Source organism: Ixodes scapularis, unplaced genomic scaffold (assembly GCF_016920785.2).
Source record: "Ixodes scapularis isolate PalLabHiFi unplaced genomic scaffold, ASM1692078v2 PGA_scaffold13__105_contigs__length_92229423, whole genome shotgun sequence".
Classification (NCBI taxonomy): domain Eukaryota; kingdom Metazoa; phylum Arthropoda; class Arachnida; order Ixodida; family Ixodidae; genus Ixodes; species Ixodes scapularis.
In genome coordinates this window covers 26,457,485-26,478,569 of record NW_024609839.1, presented here as the reverse complement: position 1 = coordinate 26,478,569, position 21,085 = coordinate 26,457,485, and positions in this window count along the sequence as shown.

The window sequence follows — 21,085 nt, the reverse complement described above, 5'->3', positions numbered from 1 at the left end:
ATTGTAATAGAAATGTCTGGGCATTGCTAATCTCTTCCTTGGGGGCCCTTAGCCTAGTTTTGTGATAGCCTATTTCTGATCATAACTGAGTCTATGGGTTTTTAAGCATCTTAAAAGAAAACCAGACATTACATTCATTCGTGGTTGATTTCTCCATTAAAATCAATATAAAATATCCACACCAGACGGCGCCATTGGACGAGGGGCAGTAGAGTGACTGTATATGCTCCGCTTGCGGAGAAGAGTATCGCAATAGTGTTCCCAGGGCAGCCATGATGGTTTCAAAGCCGCACTGCGGGAAGCGACCGTCACTTCTCCAGGGAAGCAGCAGGCGCGGATGCCGTGGCCGTGAGGCGACGTGCATGCTGAAAATTGAGGAGCAGCCCGTCTTTTGTCTCCGGTTTTTGTCTATACCGTCGGTAGAACGTAGTAGCCGACGAAAACGTCGTCCCTTAGCAATTCGTAGCTGCACGTTGTTGTCTAGTCCGAGGTGCCCAGAATGCCTATGGCGTATCACTGCGCGAGCGCCGCAGCCTCGGGCAATGCGATTCGTACTTCGTATAGTCTGCTTCCCAGACTTCTGAAACATGTTTTAAAACACCACTCGCGTTATCAAACAATCTGATTTTACTGTACCCAGTGGCTACACATAATTTTCAGTGGTGAAGGAACCTTCCAGTTCGTTCGACTTAAGTGTAGGATGTATATTTCGCAAACGCAAAGCGAGAAACATGCTTTGCCTGAAACTCGGCGCCTACAAGGCCGCTCTCCCTCATGACGATGGGATCCGGCTCGGCGCACGTGACTCCTTTTGTGCCAATACGGACTTGGCGGCGTAAGGAAAAGGAACGCAATACTCTGGCTCTGCAAGCATAGCCTACACAGTTAATCTAAAGGGCAGAGCCCTGCGGGACCCTAATCTGGGCACTTGGCGAAAAGGTCGGCGAGAAATCCGGCAACTATGATTGGCCGGGTCCAAAGACAAATGCGTCGACGGCGAATCAAAGCCGCCAAATTTTTCGTCAACTTTCTTTCTAAGTGTCCAGATTAGGGTGCCCTTTGTGTGTCCTCTGGTGCCCTCTGGTGTCGGCGATAGTTCCGAGGTGTAATCGATATTTTGATACCAATTTTAATGGAGAAGTTGGCCACGCATGAATGTAATGTTTGGGGTTTTTAGGATGCTTAGAGCTTACAGATTGGGTATGGACGGTAAATAGACTATCGGAGAAAGTGTTTTAGTCCCCCTTTAAGACACTGAGGAATCTCGTCACCAAGGTGCGGTTCACCGTGAAAAGATATATGCTATCCGTATGCATGAGGTAGGTTCGTGGAAGCCATGCAGTGAAACGTTTTAGATCATGGCAACCAAGCACGAGACCCGTCCTGTGCCCAACTTGTGATCACCGCGGTGGCGGGGAAACATGAACGCGTGAAGTATTGACTGCATACTTGCCAAGCCGGGGCCGCACTGTTTATACATCATGCAATAGAGAGTCTACAAAGATTCGAACGCAAGTCTCTGCTAGATCCGTGCTTCGAGTGCCGCATGGCAATGGGTTCAAGGAGGAAACTGGTGCACGCGGCATTCAAACCACAGATATGGCGGTGACTGGTGTTTGCAGACTACCTTTTGTATGATGTATGAGCAGTGTGACCACGGCTTTAGTTTCAAGCCCTATTCCTATACCTATTATCTTAGCAAAAACAGGGAGTCAAAGCCCACCGGCAAGGTGATGACGTGTAGAAGTAAACAAATATTTTCTATAGATATTTGTTGTTTAGACAGCATGATTTTATAGCCATCCATCGAAATCTACTGATCTGTCACTCCGATGTAAATGAGAAAATTGGCCGGCGCAGTGCGGTGATTACGCAATAGTGAATACGCTAGTGTAAGCCGGTACGCAATAAGCAAGTGCCTCTTTTATTTCCGTGTCACGTGCTCCCAGCACCCATTAAACGAGAAGAGAATGCAATGTCAAACCGTTCGTAATTATCTTATTTGGCAATTACGAGAAGGACCGGGAGAATAGGGTATATCTTTAACTTTTTTGACAATTTTCTTTTGTCGAGAAGGTGCTCCGATAAACACAAACCCAAACACTGCATCGCTCGTCCTGTGGTTGTGCAGCAATCAGTCGACTGTGAAGACACAGTTGATAGACCGTTGTTGCACGTCCTCCATAAGGCAGACAGAGCCGTAACACTTCCAAAGCTATTCACAAATGTATAGGATCCTTCCAGTACATCCCAATCTGCTTTTTTTCTCGTCTTCGTACTTCGACCATTTTAAAGGTTTCATTCGCTTTTATTGCCTGGGGGCGACGTCCGCGATGATGTACTTGTGGACCCTATATTTTTGGTACAATTAACTCTATCAGCAGCTTTTGGAGGATATCACCAATCAACTGCAAGCACCAAATTTCTTTCGATGACCCTTGAAATACTCTCAGCACTCTAAAAAAAGCCTGTGCGTCTGCTTTGCCGCACAACACTCGAAGAGCCAATCACCGCAACTCACGGAGGCAGCTCAGCGAATGACGATGCCGAAACATATATTTAGACGAAAAAACGCAGTCTGAGCTGTGACATTAAGCCATGCAAGCGTGACGTTTTGAATTGCTTAATGTCACAACTTGGACTGCGTTTTTTGGTATAAACATATGTTTCGACATCGTCATTCGCTGAGCTGCCTCCGTAAGTTACGGTGATTGGCTCTCGGAGTGTTGTGCGGGAAGGCAGACGCACGGGCATTTTTTTAGAGTGAAGTGTTTCCGTGTCCCTTCCGTGTGAACCAGCGACGGTGATCCAGTCAATGTCTACATAAAAAACGCCTTAGTTTGGTGCGTGGAGCGCGTCTCTGACTGGTGCATGTTTAGCGTCCTACCTCGCCCATACATCGAAAGTGCTGCCGAAGTGGCAACAAATGACGTCACAGAAGTCGAAGTGTCATGCTGTCGGATGCCGCGAACCTGGCGGTGGAACATAGAGATGCTGGTGAAAAGCACGAGCGAACGCGAGTGTCGCTGTCGCCTCGGCGTCTCAACCTCTGACTGCCGAAGCTTCCATGGACTGTCACACCAAAGAGGGACCTGCAGCAGAACAGGCGTCTGCCACATACACCGCAGCTATTGGGACGCCGCCAGGATCGCGACCGGAGACAACGTGACGCTTTTATGACGTCATCAGGCGGAAATCGACGGACCACTCTTTTTGGACGCGGAAAACACACCAGTCGGAGAAGCGTTCCAGGCACCCTATACCTTCTGGAGGTTTCGACTAGAGTCACTAAATAAGCTGCTTAGTAAGGGTAGATACGCCTCAGCCATTTTGGTGTTTAAATTCACTGTTAATTGCTAGCTATCTTGAGTTTTTTTTTTTTTTTTTTCTGCAAACGTAGAAGACGGTTTTCTGTCCTAACAGCACTTGACAAAGTAAAACGATATCGCCTGAGCTTCCTGCCACCGTATCAAAGCTCGGAAAGTGGCAATTTCGAATAACAACCGCCGATTGCGTCCGTTTTGCACTTAACAGTGCACCAAAATAACAACGCCAACAAAAAAAAAAACAAAGAAAGGAAAATGGAAGGTTGATATTTTCAGCGTAGCTTATTTATATTAGCTCTAGTTTTTACTACAGCGCCAGTGGTGACAGTATCTGTAGCTTTTAGCGTTGAGCGGAGCTTCTCAACGCAGAAAAGGTTGAAGGATAAACGTGCGAGCTCGTTTGAGTTACACATAGCAAAAACCGGAGACGAGGGAAGGACCAAGACAATAACGCGTCTGCTTGTGACGTGTTGCTGTCCGGTCTCTTTATTTACGTCGTTTCCGGTTTCAGCTATGTGTAAGTTGAAGGAATTCGTTAAGGCTGAACTTCTCGATCAGGCTGACCCTAATGTCTATCTACACGCATGTTTAGCGAAATACAATTTTGACGTTGAGCAGATTATAGGAAATTGACACTCCTGGCGTCAAATCTACGGGCTAAGACCATGGAAAATAGAGCTTTTTATGTTGCTTGAACAGAAGATACGAAAGGCTGTCCAATGGTGTTTCTAGTTAATCGCGTTTCTTTTTCTATCTAATTGTTCGTTTTTAGTGTACAGATTTGATAAATATATTCTTTGCAGCAACGGTAAAAATGAGCTCCGTGTGCCCAGTGTGCAAACAAAATGCGCAACTATAAAGTGAAGCAACGAACAAGAACTAAGGTAAAGAATATTCAAGTAACACCTGTGTGCTGATTCAGTATGCGTTGTCCTTCTAGGTCATTGCTTCAAGCACAAGGTATGCCACTCAGCTTAAGCTATCTTAAATTACACGAAACATATGTAAAGGATCAGAATCAAACTCAAAGATGCAGGTGATCAATTATTCTACCCAATTTGCGATGCAGCATCAAGGGTGGCGCTTCACTGCATAAATAACTTGCCCCCCCCCCCCCCTCCCTCTCACCTCCCAAAACATTTCTGATTTTTCATTTTGAGCCTCACTACTTATTTGTATGTTTGCTTTCATCGCATTCTGCCGGCATCGCGTACCTCAAAGAGTCGCACTCGCACTACCAAGAACAAGAACATTAAATATTTCTAGGTATTATTTTAGGCTTATATTGAATGACCTACCCTACCAAAACAAATTACGTTTTAAAACCCTTCTGGGCCAGCACAGCACCGGAAGCAAGAACATACGTCACTTTTCGAAGTGAAATATGCAGATACGTTACAAATGTTTAAGGCTAAATGTCGTGTTAGTTTACCCTTTTTTTACAGAAAGAAGAAAATTAAGGCATTATAACCTTTTTTTTTTCTTTTCAAATTTTTTGCTCAATCCGTACAACCCCCTTGATGTAATCTCGAAGAGGCCTTTGGGGTATTTTGAATAAATAAATATATAATGTTAACTCCAGCTAGACAAGATTTGAAGTCTGTTCACCTTAATGTCTGACACCTAGACTGTCTTCGGAGGCACAAACATGTTGGTGGTTGGCGCAATCAGTTCTTATCGAAGCCCAACATGACCCCAAGTCTTGAACGAGTTAACAACATATATATAGTAAGGTGGGGTAAAATAAGACGCGAGTCAAAATGCGACAATCCGTGTTTAGCGCCGTCCCTATCCTCGACAAGCAATCGGAGTATAGTTCTACACTTCACAGAGAGGTGTCGCGCGCCTGTACACTTGGCGTGTGTAAAAAACGAGAGCTCATGGCAAGATTATTCCAGAGAAAAAGAACAAATCGGAGTTGAGGTTGACGTGTTTGCCTCCGCCAAAAAGGCACAACATTCAGAGCGAGGCTTCGCTTCGAGACGTTAACCCAGGTTGGCACCGACTGTTCTGCCAAGGTAAGCTTTAATTTTATTGGTACGCTTTATTAGCTCCTTGCGAACCAAATTTAAGCGATCTGTGGTTGCCTTTTTTTTTAACAAAATAATTATTTAGGTAACGGACACGCGCGGGGCCAAACATGGCAATCTGGCATTCTTCTGATTGCTCCTGAGCCATATTCTTTTTTTCCCGGACTCTAGGGTGGTCCGAACTTATAAAAGAAAAACAACAAGGGCTTCATGGCCCAAATTCGACGCGACGAGAGCTCTTGAAAGTGTCCAAGCAGCAGGGTCACTCCTTTCGCACTCTTGCCGCACTTTTTGGCGTACCAAACGATGCGCTTCAAAGACATCGTCTCAATCTGCCCCACGGGGTGGGGCAAAACGACACGTTGTGTGACTTTCAGATATTTTAGTTTTGTCTAACGATTCGCTTGCTCCAGTTAAGTAATATTTACTGAGCACGGAGTCAAGATGTCTACAAATATTCATGTTTCGTGTGTGCGTTTTTTTTTCATTACTATTGAATCAAAACTAAAAATTACGACTGAAATCAAACATTTTTGTCTCATTTGCGCCACCTTACCCTATCTGGTGTTTCAGCGAAGACTTTCCTAAACTTCCTATCGATGGGGTGCTAGAGAAAATAATTAAAAATTCACTCTTCTCGGGAACAAACTGCCAGCCACAGGGAACGTGAGGGATTGCACAAAATGTACTAATTGGCTAAATGATTCTCGAAATTACTCATTCACTTTTAGTTAGTGAAAATAAACGTACGGTTCTAATTCGAAACTCGCTGTGCATCATCAAAAAACCCTAAATCAGTGAATTTTATGAAGACTTAAAGCACACGTGAAGAGTGGGGAGTGCGCTGAAGTTTCCGCTCGTGCAGCCGGTACAAGGCTTTCGTTGCAAAAAACACGGGTGGTATTTTCATCATCCGCGTTTTCACAACGCCAACCCCCGATGGCCGCGTCTCACAGCCATCTCCGTTGTCATCGCCCCTACCCGCCGTCGCAAACATGAATTCGTGCATACTCCCGTTCCACTTCCCCCTTTCCCACTTCCTGGTAACTTTCCGCAGCTTATATTCCAGCAAAAACATACGCACACCAAAAACACCTCATCAACTCTCAGAACTCAAACTGATTAAAAAAGACGATACTCTTTTTTCTTTTTTTCCTTTTTTTGCTTTTAATATATGTGATTTTTTGCCTATAATTATCTCGCCCTCCCGTGTACGCGTGTTTCGGCAACAAAGCCAGCCAACATATGGCCAAGGCGGAAGCTGAATGAACGCATACATGAACAGTGAACACATCATCAGAACTCTCGGTGATGCCCAGAAAAACCACCGTGACGTTGCAACTATGGCGCGGCTTGATTGGACAGTACCGTTTGCTGCGATCGGATTTAAACACTGAAACTGAGTATAACAGAGAACTATTTTAAAACCAGTCCCTGGGCATGCATACATGCGAGGATTCTTTACATCTCCCCTGTTGTCTTCTTTGCGCAAAAAAACAAGGTCGAATCCTTTTTATGCATATATTTTTTTACGCGAATCAAAAAAAAAAAAAAAATAAAGGTGAGGCGAAGGATGTGGATTCGACAACTTAATTGGGGTTCGTACAGCCGTTTGTTGCTTGAGGTGTACGCCGTGGTGGCCTACTGCCGCACCGAGGTCATACGCGGGAGTAATTTCAAGCCTCAAAATTGCTCCGAGAAAGAAAAGAAAAAACAAAGCTTGCTGAGAGTCGTCTAACTACCGTTGGCGGTCAACCGTAACATAACCGCAATAATAATATTAATAAAAAGACCGTTGTTCTCCTTCATCTTGGGCCAATAGTGCGGATGTCGAACACAAACTCGCCCCGTCGTCCGCCCGATATCGGGGCTCCTGTGCGGATTTCCGCCGGCAAATTTTAGGTTTATGTTTCACGCGTTCCCGGTGGACGGATGCGCGTTTTATAGGTTCGTTGGTTTGGTCCCGTATGCGTGTATCTCGGATCTCCTTAAAATTAAGCTACAACTGGATGTTAACAGGGGGGAATAGGGTAACGCTGCGCAAAGATTGATTTCTTTTCATTCATTTGGTCGTAAGTGGGTACGGGCCTAATCAAGCACTTCATCTTATCTACAAGATGCTCCAAAATAAATTTGCGAGCTTCTTTTTTTTTTTTTTTATTCGCAAAAATAGACTACGTTTGGCCAAACGCTCATTCTCCACCGAAATGTAGCCTAGAGTGTCGAACCAGATGTAAAAGTTTCGGCACTAACCGTCGTCTTATTCTAAAATTTCAAGTAATTTTCGGAAACGTTTTGTGGAAAGTTTCAGAAAGTTTATCATTCATTCTGTACTCTGCTATGGTAACTGATGACTTAAAAAATTCAGGGCGTGGCAAGTTCCGAGCACCTTATCATCCCTCCGCGGCTAATGATATTGCGATAGTAGCCGTGATTAACTTCGTAGAACGCATCACGAAGCAAGAAGCGTGAACATAGGTCACATCCTGCATTTCTGAGGCGAAAAAGGTTTTAAAAACAGCACGTTCTTACAATTACTCCGCATCATATCCACGCAACGAACGTTTCTATAGATTTCAGCTACGATTGAGAATAGAAAGTGTAAGCTGAAAATTCTGCTCTCCGCCTCGCCAATGTTTAGATTTTGATCGTATTGTTGCGGGGTACGACATACAGGAATCATATGTCGGTTGCCTGTATTTAAAACTATATATTGAACAGCCTCACCCGTCTGTGCTTTGAAAGGGAACCTATATCCATTTCCATTCGTCTCGGGAACATTGGTTGTACGAACGCTTCCGCTCGAGCTTTCCCTAATAAACAAAAGCATCGGCTTTTTTTTCTTTTTTTGCTTTTCAAGTTATTTGGTGTAGAGATATACAGTCTGTTATTAAAATTGGCTCGTTTTATTTATACATTACACGATTATTGGCATTGGCACATTTAAGGCCATTATCGATATATATATCTATATCGGACATTCAAATGTTTAGAAGTCATCTACCTAATATTTAACATTTTTTGTGTATCCCATAGGAGGTATTTTCTGCGAGTTTCAAGCAAGCTACTCATTTCTTTTTATTTAAAAACTTTATTTTTTATTGAATTTCTTTTTTTTTTCTTCGTTAATTACACCACCTTTCACTTCCTGACTCGCATAAAATATTGACTAAAGGGCATCCCCATTACGAATATATTCGGTCGCGGCAACGAGACGCGAGAGATTGAACTTTGGCGACGATAATTCTCAATCTATTTATAAAAACATCCGACCACTGCAAAAAAAAAAAAAAAAAAGAAGAAGCAAAATACGCGAGAATGTCGTATTTCGCAAACACGGCTGCAGAGTGTGAGAGGGACTTCGGGACTTGGTTGCAGGACCAACCGAGACGCCAAGCACGAATCCCTGACGCAAGCAAGGCCGCCATTTCTGCCGAGGTCGCAGGCACTGCCGCCAGGAATCCAATCTGTCTTAGTCCCTTCCCGTCCTTCCCTCCCAATATTACAGCCTTCTCTTCCACAGTTAGTTCGTCGGGTGAAAAAAAAAAGAATCAAAAACAAAACGTTTCATCTCAGCTTTCTTGATTCGTTGCTCCTTCCAAGAAAAAGCTTTCCACGCGGGATGCGCGCAAGCTCTTTTCTCGAGAGACACACCCGAAAGCAGAGGACTTCTCTCGGCTAAGACTCGCCGCCCCTCGCCCCGAAGACGAAGACTAATTAGAAACCAGAAACACCTATTAACTCGATCAAGTTTCTAAAACTCCCCATCGCGACCCCCTCGCCTTCCGACTCGCACACTCCAACAAAAACGAAGCGAGAAAGGGCGCGAAAGCGCCCCAAGTAGAATACGAACTCCTCAATACGAACACACACACACACATACACGCACACACATAAAATAACTCGCTGAAGAAGAAGATGGCGATCGTTAAGTTTCAACTTTTTTTTTAGGTTGTGCGTATTTACTCGTTAATTTATTGTAGCTGCGGTTGCTTAACGTTCTCGTCGTTCGCTTTCATGTTCATTCGCATTCCTGAAGCTGCAATGGCCCCGCGCACTCTCCGGAGGCAGTGGAGAGTGACGGCCAAAAATAATAATAATAATAATAATAATCGTACGAGGCACCGAGTGAGAAGAGGACCGGTTTCTCATCGTCCAATCAGGAAGTCGTATCGCCGTTTCGGTTCTTCTTCTATTTGTCCATTACGAAGCAGATGGGAAAGGGAGAAGAGAACGAGAAGAAAATAGGGGAGGTGGGAAGTAGAGAAGATCCGAAGTCATCGAGCAGACAAACAGCCATCGAGGAGCGAAAAAAGAAAAAGAACGAGAGAGGAGGTGAAACAAAATCTCCGGGCTACCTGCGAAGAAAGCTGAGCGAGCGGCGGCCAGTTGTAGAGGAGATATCGTGATGCTCGTGCGGCGGCAACCAACCCTGCGTTTCGTTTCTACCGAGACGCCATTAAGGTAAAAAATTTAAAAAAAATAGAGAAGGAAATGTGCGCCCGCAGGAATGACCGGACTATAGAGACGGCATTCGACGAAGCCGTGTAATTACACCCCGACATCCATCAGCCCAGCGCGCATCCAAGTCTTCTCTTTCTCTCATCCTTCGTGTTTGTTTTTTGTTTCTTTTTGTTTTTTGTTTTTTGTTTTTTTCTTCGCTCATATCTATCTTTCTATCTATCTCTGCATGGTTGGCTGGTTGGCTTCGTAGGTTCGTTCGCTCTGTAATTTCTAAGTCTCTCGATAGGTGGCGCTGATGCCCGCGCCGGGGTTAAGTCCGAAGAGCCTTGTATCGCGCGTGCGTGTAAATCGAGGGAGATCGGAGATTTCGCGAAGAATGAAACAACCGAGCTTGCACGCGATCTGATCTCACGTTAGCAGTCGTTGCAGCCCGAAACAATGCACTATCTTTTTGTTTGCTCGCCCGAAATTGGTGTTGACTCCGATGAACGCTCCGAGTCGGAATCGCCGGCAGTCGTCTGTCGACAAAGCGATTGTTTTGACATCGAATAAGAAATAAACCCTAGTGTCGACGCGCTCCAGGACGGTTTTCCCGAAACTACGGAGTCCAACTTGGAACTCACTCGCGTCTAAAGTCGCGGTCATCGTATGTCATACCATAGCCTGCCACATCGCCACGAGAAGCGGCCGCCGAAACGGAAAAGGTGGAGCGGCAGACAACGGATGAGAGGAGAGCCACGTGACTGCCGCCCCGCTGCGGCGAGACGCCGAAACACACTTTTGCCGAGCGAACAAGTGTGTTTCGGGTCCTCGCCGCTCCAAACACTCTGCGCTGACGTCCAGGTTCCCCGAGAAATGTCTCTTTGATGCTCTGTGCTACCTGATCCTCGCGCTCTCAATCTGCGACCGTGCACTCTCCGGTTCCGTCGTCGAACTGCCAGGCTTTGGGAGCGAGGTCAAACTTTGTTTTTTTTTTTTTCTTTTTTCCAGAGGTGTTGCTCGAAAGCGTCATCTCACACTACTCGTCGATTGGCTTTCCACCGGGTTGCAGACTATGCGGGTAGAAACAGAGAGAGTGAGGAGGAGACAAGAGCGGGCGGGAAGGTCAGAACACCGAGCTCTTATTGGAATGATTAGCGCGTAGACGCCAAGCTAGCTGCCTTTCTCTTTACTCACTCTTTAACGCGTTTAAACGCCGAACGCCGGCTTCGGGTGATCGGCGTCCGCGTTCCAACGGTGAGTGGAGGCAAAGGCAGCTAGCTTTACGTCTACCCGCTAGTTACTCCGGTCAGAGGTCGACGCCCCCCGCGTCGTGTTCTCCTCTCCGGAGAAATTTTGATAGTCACTGATTTGCCTCGAGAGTGTTTCAACATATTTGAACTAGTAACAAAAATAAGAAGTCACAAAATTTTATTTTCGCGAAGTTATTGAATTTTCGAATTTGTTCTGAGAGGCTGAGAGGCTCCACTGGCCACACTGAAAAAGTCACCGTCAGATATTGTCACAGTCAGCTTACTCCCGGCAGGTTACAAAAAAGATTGATGGCCAGCAAAAAATACCGCGGAAGCTCACACAATATAAACGAAAAAAAAATTTGTAAAATATCTCGTTTTTAAAACTGTGTGCTCGACTTGTAAGGTATGCAGGATGTGAACTCACGCCACTGAAGACTGCGGAAAATATGTAATATATATTGGTTTTGACATAACTTTCATTTGCCATTTTCTCAAGAGCTACTTTGATTTTAGGGATGATAAATTGCTTGTCGGCAAGTGCAAAACGCGGGTATTCCGAAAATATCTTTCGTTTCGGTAGCTCAGACAGTTTGAATGCGAATGATGAGTGCCGCGGCACTGATAGTCGCGCCACTCATATTTTGCTTATTATGCGATTAATGCAAAGTTAATTATGCAATTATTGTAATTCTAGCAAAGCAAGCGAGCTGGACAAGAATGACGACAATAATCCCTGGAGAAGGGGAACAAGAGGGACACAGGACAAACAAAAATCTCCAAACAGAGCTAGGTGACTGGTGCGCGACCGAAAAAATCGGTCCGGGTATTGAACCCGGGACCTCTCCATTACAAGTGGAGCGCTCTACCAACTGAGCTAGCTATGTTTTGAGATTTTTCTCTGCCCTTTGTCCCCTTTGTTTCATGTTCCCCTTCCCCAGGGATTATTATTGTCATCTTTTGTATTCGCCTTCGGTCCACCAGTCTGAACAATAAACCCAGCTTGTATTGAGTGAGTCAATTACTTCTTATATTTGCGTCTTGATTGCAGCTGGCTGCATTAGAAGTTGGTGCAATTTAGCCGATGGCCTTCATCTGTTCGGAAATCTCCTCAAACTTGGGCAGGAAGAAAGGTTTGAACCAAACCTTCGAAATATAATTAATTAAGTACATGGCTAGTTGTTGCATCTCAATACAAATAAAATACGTTATGAATAAAGGTAAAAATGAACATTAGTGCCCGTACCGTGTTACCAATTGCTTCTTGTGTATCTGCGCTACATTTTTTGTACAAGAGAGAGAGAGGGTGTCGTATCAACTCTTGTCCCTAAGAATATACATTCCTTGAAATGTCACTTTTCCGAAACTTGACAAAGTATACCAAATTTAAAACCGAATTCTGAGAATATCTTCTTGCGTCAGCGTAGGCCTTTCTAAAAGCCTGCCGCACACTTTAAAAAATATATATAAACAAATAAATAAGGTCAAACGGAGAGAGTGCAAAGGTCACCGCATTCGCGGTGGTGATCTTGAGTGCTCTCTGCTATTGTTATTGTTTGTGATCTTCTCTAGTCGTGCCCGGGAAACGCGTCAAAAAATTTGTCCTGGAATTCTATAAAACAAGACAAAAAGACCAAGAAACATTCAAGAAATAAAAAGGAAGCAAAGCAGACGCATCTGAAGAAACCAGGTACGGGACGGAGGCACCGTGAAACCTTCCCTAACATCCAAAACGCCAGCCGTCACATGGCGCAACATAGTTGGCAGACGACGCACGATCCACAAAGACGTTGTAGTCAGCGAACAGAGGAAAAAGAAGAGAAAAAAAAAAAAAAAGCTTAGGCGTATATTTCTCCTGCCTCAAATCAACAACCAACCAACCTTTTTGTTCTCCCCTCGAAACCTCAACGACAGCCGCAACAGCAATTACAACAACACCGATATCTACTTATTCCCCGCGATTACGGTCAGCATTATACATCTTTTGTACATTTTACACTTTGCTCGTTTCGTTTCTTGTTGTGTTTAGCGGAGGGTCCTTGCCTCGCGCGTTGCTCCGAGAAACACAGCATCATCGCGCAAGGGGGGGTACTAAGGGGCGGCTACGGTCACGACTAGGACCAGCCGAACAAGCGATGTGTTCAGCCCACCTCCTGACATCTCCGGTTTCGAAGAGTAACCTCTCCAGGTCTTCTCGCTTTTGAACGACGCCACCACTCGAGCTGCTGTTACTCGTGATGCGTTTGCTGCGCGCGGGGCGGCGGGCAAACCCCGAGATGAAGATAGGCGGGGAAACGGAATTAGCTGCCCTTTCGTTCCTGCCTCGCATGCCTGGTCCCGCTCAGCTACAGGCCTCCTTGCCGAGTCTCGGTGTTGGTTCACTGCTTCTTCTAGCTCGGTCTTCTCGTTTTGGGGCGCGCGTTAAATGGGATATCCTCTTTCCAACCTTGATTGATCTTCTTCTTCCAGCAGTGCTGATGAGTCTAATCTCTTTCTTTGTTCGTCTGTCGCTATGGTTTTTAATTAAGCGGATGTGTTGGGGGCTCAGGCATGTGCGGCAATGATGAATAGGCGATTTGGACATCGTGATCGCATGCTCGAGCTTGGGCTGCAGGTTATTTAAGTTAGTTACTGCAAACGATTCCGAGTCTAAAGAGGGATAAAAAGTAAGAGAGAGAAAGAGAGGAAGAAAGGCTAAACCGAAATAACAAAGCAATTTTTTCGCTTACTATTCAACACATAACGCTTTCTATTTGAACCCTGTAGGTTCAGCCGGCAAAGTAAGCCCGCTCAGATGCCAACAGTGGCGCAGTCGTAATGATGTAAAATGTACTGACGAAGTTTTTACAAAACACAAAGAAAGTGCAGGAGACAATACTATGCGGAGCGTAAGTTCGTCTGCTTCTTGCACAGAGGTTGCGATGATGTCAGAACGCCGAGCTCTTACTGGCTGATCGAAAACAATAATGAATAGAACTAGCTCAAGGCATCTTGCGTTGAGGTCTACCCACTATCCTTTCAATCAAAACCAATCAGATCTCGGCTTTGTTCTGACGTCACTGCAACTCCTGCACAACAAGCGTACGACTTGCTCTCCGCATGGTCACTGACAGTTTAAGAAATGCGTGACTTATAATGTCCACGCTCGTGCTATGAATTGTTCTTTGGGGTATTTATCGACTGATGCGGCAGCAATCTCTTGACTGTGGAGCGATAATATTAAGATGCTTGGAACCCGCCTCGCACTGCGTTTCTTAAATTGTCCGTGACTGTATCGCTTGTCATCATTATCCTTCAGTTCTTTTCGCGAATTCAAGAAGCAACGTTCCCGTCCCACACACAAAGCGAGCTGCAGCAGCTGGGCGCGACAGCTTCCACTGTTCTTGCACCAATCAATTGGCTTTTAAAATATCGGAAGAATTGTGATACTCCTAACGTTCATGACAACAGTTAAAAGGCTGTTGTGAACTGTGCTGTCTGCCCTTGTCCCTAAGTGTTTTTATTCTTTCTTTGTCTTGTAAAGGCTTCTGGTCATCGGTCCTGCTGTGTCGGTGAAATTTCCCCCCCTGTGAAGACACTAGACGCCATTTTAAGAAAGACAGTACCTCTCTACGCTTACATGCATCAACATGGTCAAACATGATTGGACTAGCCAAATGTGTTCGCGCACTGCAGCTTGGAGCACGTAGAGCGAAAGATCGGTCGCAGAACCTAGCTATCGGCTTCAATTTCCAGCCATGCCGGGTTCGACCTGGACAGGAATAGTTCCGGCGCCCGGGAGCCTATCCCTATCGCGTAATACACGTTGAAGACCTCAGGCTACAGCAGTCGTTCCGCACTGGCTATATTTATCATATACAGCGGAGATACCAGACGTTCCTAAAGGTTGACTTATACCCCATTCACACGATCATAAAGGTCCCTTTAGCTGAGGGATCTTTATGGTCGGCGACGAATCAGTTGGTGATTCTCCGATCGTGGCATGTGCTCGCGACCCAATAGCGAGGGCTGATTCGCCGATTGGAAAGAGACCTAACCCTTTTCCTACCATGGACGACCTGGGTTCGTCCACGCTGTTTGTACCGCTCCCCTCGACGACGAGCTGGGCTTGTCCACGTTGATTCGGGCTTCGATACGCTACCATGTACGAACTGGGCTAGTCCACGTGTTTCTAGTGAGCTTTGCCGTGAACAGATGGCACTTAACGGAAAATAAAAACCTGGTGAATTTCTGAATTTGGCAGAAAGTTGTTCGAACGCAGGTAACAGGGAATTTAAAAATGGCGGCGTCAACTTGTGGTCGCTGCGTTCGTAGTGACGATCTTGTCTCGAAATTGGGGCGAAAACGAAGATATTGTGACGTCTCTTCAGATTCAGAAGACGAGGAAATGAATCTTTCATTGAACAGCAAGGGCGATATAACTGAGTTATTGGATTTTAGCTCAGACGACTCCGATTTTGATGAAGGCATCATGTTGGCGTGTTGGCATTCGATATAATCAATGTAGAAAATCCCCCTCCAGCCCCTCCACGTTTTGCATTCACTTCGCGTGCAAGGCGATGGGAACTGTCTGCAGTACTGCTACGCCCGTCCTGAATGTCCATGTGCAAGGCGATGTGAACTGTCTGCGGTAATGCTATGAAGCGGAACTTTAATCCCTTTTTCCTTTGCATGTGTTCAAAGATTTCTCATATAATAAATATTTTGGCATTTGTTTTTGGCCTTTTTATTGCATATTAAATTGGTAGGGCAGGCGAAAACTTATATTGTCATGTTTTAATTCTCTTAAGTCTTAACAGCAGTTATACGTCCAGTGGAAGGTGTTCCGAGCGCTGCGTAGTTGTTCAGTGGCGCTACCTCTCGGTCGTGGTTGGAAGCATTAGGCGTTTTATTATTAATGGCGGGAAACCGAAAAAGAAAAACAGTCAAAGGAGATGGGCAGCTTACCGAGGAAGTTAGAGGCGAGAAGGGGCTGGCCTAAGACGAACGATATTCTTTCTTCGTTTATTTATATCTTTGAATTATTCTCACGCACACGAGAAGCGAACACGACACCGCATACTGGTTATCAAATGCCTCGTATGCGGCTATAAAGCGGATTGTTTCCTGCCGTAATAGCGGTGTTCTTGTTCGCGGATCCGGCCGATTGTTTCGCACCTAGAGCGAGATTACGTGGTGGGAAAGTTGGGGAAACTCCATTAATTTGTAACGAACAAGATGCCCAGTTGTCACGCGAGGGGTTCGCGAAGAACCAACGCCCCCTGCTGTTTCAAATTTTGTCGCTGTTCTTTCGGGACGTTGACTGCAACTGACAAGTGTAGACGTCGTATTTCCGAGCCAGGAACCTGCGGAAAGGCAGAACCCAAGTTTCGGTCTCTCAAGCAAAGGGCACTGCGATGTCAAAAATACAATCCAAAAACAAAACAAAAAAAAAGTTAAGGATTTTTTTTTTTGCGCTTAAAGGTGTAATGAATGTTAACAAAAAATACCCTAATATATCTGAAATATTGTACGCACTCATATTAACTAAAGCAGTAATTAATTTAGGGTAAACAGTATAGCAATTTGTTCTAACGCTCCTCTACAATGGATTGTTGACGTGACAAGTCGCTTCTGGTCTTGTGTGCCCTGTATTTTCCCCTCGAAAGAACCGAATGCAAAATGCAAGTCGCATCTTTGTCAGGCCTTCGACTCCATGGCCGAACAAACAAACTTGTTTCAAAAAAAGCGATCCGTCAACAATTAACAACCTTCAGCATTGCACCGCTTCCTCAAAAACATGAACTTCTGTCGCTCTATTAATAAGTTCACGCGAAAAACAAAACAAAAACGAAGTGTCTTTGACATGTCAGCTCACAGTGCAGTGAGTGCACGTTGGATGTTTTCCTAGTGGGACTAAGTACCCAACATTTTCCGATAAGTCATTTGCCACCGAACCGATTCAGAGCCGTACATCAGAGCGCGGCTAACATAACATATAAAATCATCGCAATTCATCCGTTACCTCAAGTTAAACTCAGGTACACTCAACCTGATCTTGTGCATTATTTAATAACGAAATTATGACCTTGATTCTCTGGCATAAACAAAAGAGTCGTTTTCCCGGACTCGCAGCGGCCTTCGCAGTCGACGTGCCGTGAGAAAATAGTTTTGAAAACAAAAATAAATATACCAATTGCCAAAGGGGTTTAGGGTGTATGTAGCTTGTTTGACACATGGAAGGAGCCAGCGGTTTCAATGTCATGATAAGCACGATAAAAAAAAAAGTTCCGAAGATTGAACTGGAGGACTTGTTCGAAGAGCTTTTTTCTCTTTCCTGACCACTGTTCCTTCGTGCAAGATTGCTGTGACCATTCAGTAATATCCCAATATAAAAGCAGCACCTATTTCTCAAGCGGCCCTACAGAAAAATGCGATTTCTTCAGAGTCGTTAACATAGATGCATATCGTACATATCGCAAACCATAATTATATATCAATCCATAACCAGACATGGCGCTGATCCACCATTCCGAATGATCACCAAGAGCCAGTGTTGGAGTAAACCTTCGGCGATTTTTTTCTTTTTTTTCTTGGCCGTCAAACCAGCCACGAAGAAGTGCCAGGTCAATGAAAGAAAACAACGGCCGCCAGAAACAAATGTATGCATATGTTTGACCGCGTTTTTAGGGAGGAAAATTGATGCATCAATCACAGTTTTTGTTCTGTTTCCAACGCTCGAATGGACCTTGTTTATTTTCGGTGTTGTCTACACCCTTGATCACGGTTCACTTTGAGCGGATTTTTTTCGCAAAAAAGTTCCGCTTATCAGGACGACGCCTCCTCCACTTACATCGCAGTGTGTACTTGCACTGTAGTGTTTCAGATAATTGTAAATACATCGTAGTTTATGCAAACCGGTATTATGATAATTGATCATTGTAAACGATAAACGTAAAAATACATATTTTCTGGAAGCTATAAAGCAAATTGGTACTTAAGTGTAACAGAGTAAGTAGAACGGCATGTAAGTGAAACTATAATGTGTCAAAAAAATTGTACAGAGTTGTTATTGTTGTTGTTGTTGTTTTAAAACGTAGAAGTAAGATATGCATCGTCCAATGCTCATTCTCCGCCCAAATCTAGCACTAGAGGTTCGAACCAGATGTCAGATTTCCGGCACGAAGTGATTGAGGAGTTTCAGCGAATATAGGGGGCGCTCCCATAGATCCAACATGGCGGACAAGAGGGGGATAGATTTGCGACGCCCGTAGACCGGTAGCGTATAAATAGAACAAAGCGTGTCGTTCTGTGTTTGTTGCCGTGTGCGAGACGATCATCATTTCAACCAAGACCTACCGTGATGCTATAGATGAAGTGTTCAAGCCAGTCGAAGGCAAGAAATCTTGCCATAGTCAAGATATGTGTGAAAGTGTTCGACGTGAGCTCTCACGCTGGTGCAGCTGCCATCAAGTTGAACCGAATGTACGCGGGTCCAAAGAAAAGTACATATCAACAATGTTCGCGCGTTCAAACTATGACGCGTACTCTATCTCAAACTAAACTTATCGGTCTGCGGCTACGAACATTTTCGTTGACGTGGCTTAGATGATGTAACCATTCAGGCATCGCATTAGAAGGTGTTGCGAACTTTTCGGTTGTTCTAGTTAATTGTGCTAAAAAGCGGTTGGATGGAAAGTATGACAACTACAAGGGACGATTGAGGTCTTTATCCTGCGTTCTATGTATCGAAACATCGGTATCCTTGGTGTTATATTGCGATCAGCTGGTCGCCGATCGTCCTGTTTTTACGCATAATGTAAACAAGCCCCGGAAGCGCCGATCTCATTTCCATGTGCTTGTGCACCCCTACAAGCCTCATTTTGGCTCTTGTGGAAAGCTTTATTGTAATAGCAATAGTCTCATCGGTCATTCGAGTTGTATGTGCCACGGTGATATCTGCTGTGTGTGATCTGCTGACAAACAAGTCTGTATTAAATGCGAGGAGGAGAACGAAGGTAAAGCTTTTTTAACTGTTTTCTTTTTACAGAACAGGGCAAAGCTTCTAAAACAAGAGCAACCTTAGCTGATATTTGAGTGTGCTCAAGAATGAATTGCAAAAGGTGCTTATGCCAAGTGGTAGATGTATGCAGTTGATTTTCTGTTTGTTTTTGCATTGTAAATTGGAAGATATGTATCAGCAGAAGACATGTGTCCTTTTCAAAATGTCTTTTATTAGAGCAAATAGGTTTTCATACACAACCGAAGAGTTCGAAACACCATTTAATTTGGAGGCCTGAATGGTTACATGATCTAAGCAACGTCAACGAAAATTTTTGTAGCCAGACCGATAAATTTAAGTTTAGATAGGTATGCGTCATAGTTTCAGCCTCAAACACTCAACATTGTTATGTACCTTTCTTGATGACAACTGCACCAACGTGAGAGAGCCCACGTCTTCGAACACTTGCACACATATCTTGACTATGGTATGGCAAGATTTCTTGCTTGAAGTGAAAACCATCTCGCTACGACTAGCTACGACCACCCACCGCAGCGATGCAGGCACCGAAGGGGCGCAACGCAGTCAGTCGCCGTCACCGGACGCTGCTCGTTTGGCATTCACGGCTTTCCGCCCAGGTGCTTCGTTTGTACTTGGCACCGAGTGTTATTTTCCGTGCTTGCGTGTGTGCCGAGTGGCTAGGTATGGGCCTCAAGAGCAGTTCTTCAGGCTCAACAGCGTTCGCCGAAGAACTTCTGAAGAAAATGCCGCCCAGGAAAAAAAGCACAAAGACGCAACGCGCCAGCTTGGCGGACTATGCACTGGGCGCGGAAATCGGGCCCTGCGAATTATACACCAAATGCAAACTATCTAAACAAAACAAAAACATTTTTAGGCTCAAATTAGCTTCTGCGGACTATACGCCTGGACACTGGTGCCCGTTATTATGCATTGTATATTCACTGCTGTTTGTTGTGGCTTGAGAGTGCCTTCCTGTAATGATGCAGAGGGGTCCACTGAACCTTGAAATAAAGATATTTAAGCACATCTAGATGCAATGTCCCTTCAATTTGCCAACAGCACGCCAATGGTCACGATCAAAACTCACCGAGTCAATGGGCAGTTTTCCACATAATTTATTGCCATGTAATCACCAATTTGATCCATTAAAAGTCTTGAGCCTGTAGCACATCCATTCTGGATGTGCAAAACTTATGCTGTAGACGTGCGTCATCACATGAGCATGTTTCTTATCAATCTTAAACGTAAAACGCTAGTTATGCAACGACATTCCCATATCACATTTTTAGCAAATTGAATGGTCCCACCTGTCATACTGTTAGTTTTGGAAGTAAACCAATTCACAATACCACCAGTAGAATACATCGTGCCAAGCATTAGTGCCGCATGTGGCACAAAACATGTGCTAACTAGGGAAGCAAACTTCATCGATCGTGTTGATTAAAGCACTCAAGTACGGGCAAAATCATCAATCAAAGAAGGTCACTCGAAAGGGAAGTTTGCTCGCTGTACGAATATGACTTTTTATTGGGCGTTCCGCAATGTAGGCCGAAGACATTCACTCCGTGATTGGCACAGAAGCATTTTCAATCGGTCGTGCGAGCGCAAAAACAACAACAAAAACAAAGGTGGATTAGAAACGCGATAGATTCGCCTTTGCACGGAGTACTTACACTCAAAATCGTGTCAACATAAAGCGACTATGGCCCACCTTGCTAGCAGCAATCTTAAAATTTATCCGTGTAGTCGTCGCACCCATGCACCAACCGAAAGCGTTGCTGCAAGCCCCTCCGCCGTCAACTTTGAGTCGCTGTCGAGCCTGAAGAACTCTGCTCTATGAGGTCCACATCCAGCCACTGAGCACATACAGAAGCACAGGGAATAATACTCGGTTCCAAGTGCAAGCGAAGAACCCGGGACGGAAAGTCCTGAATGCCAAACGACCTGCGTCGGGCGACGGCGACTGACTGCGTAGTACACAGGTTGCGCTCCTTCGACGCCTGCATCGCTGCGGCGGGTGGTCGTAGCTCG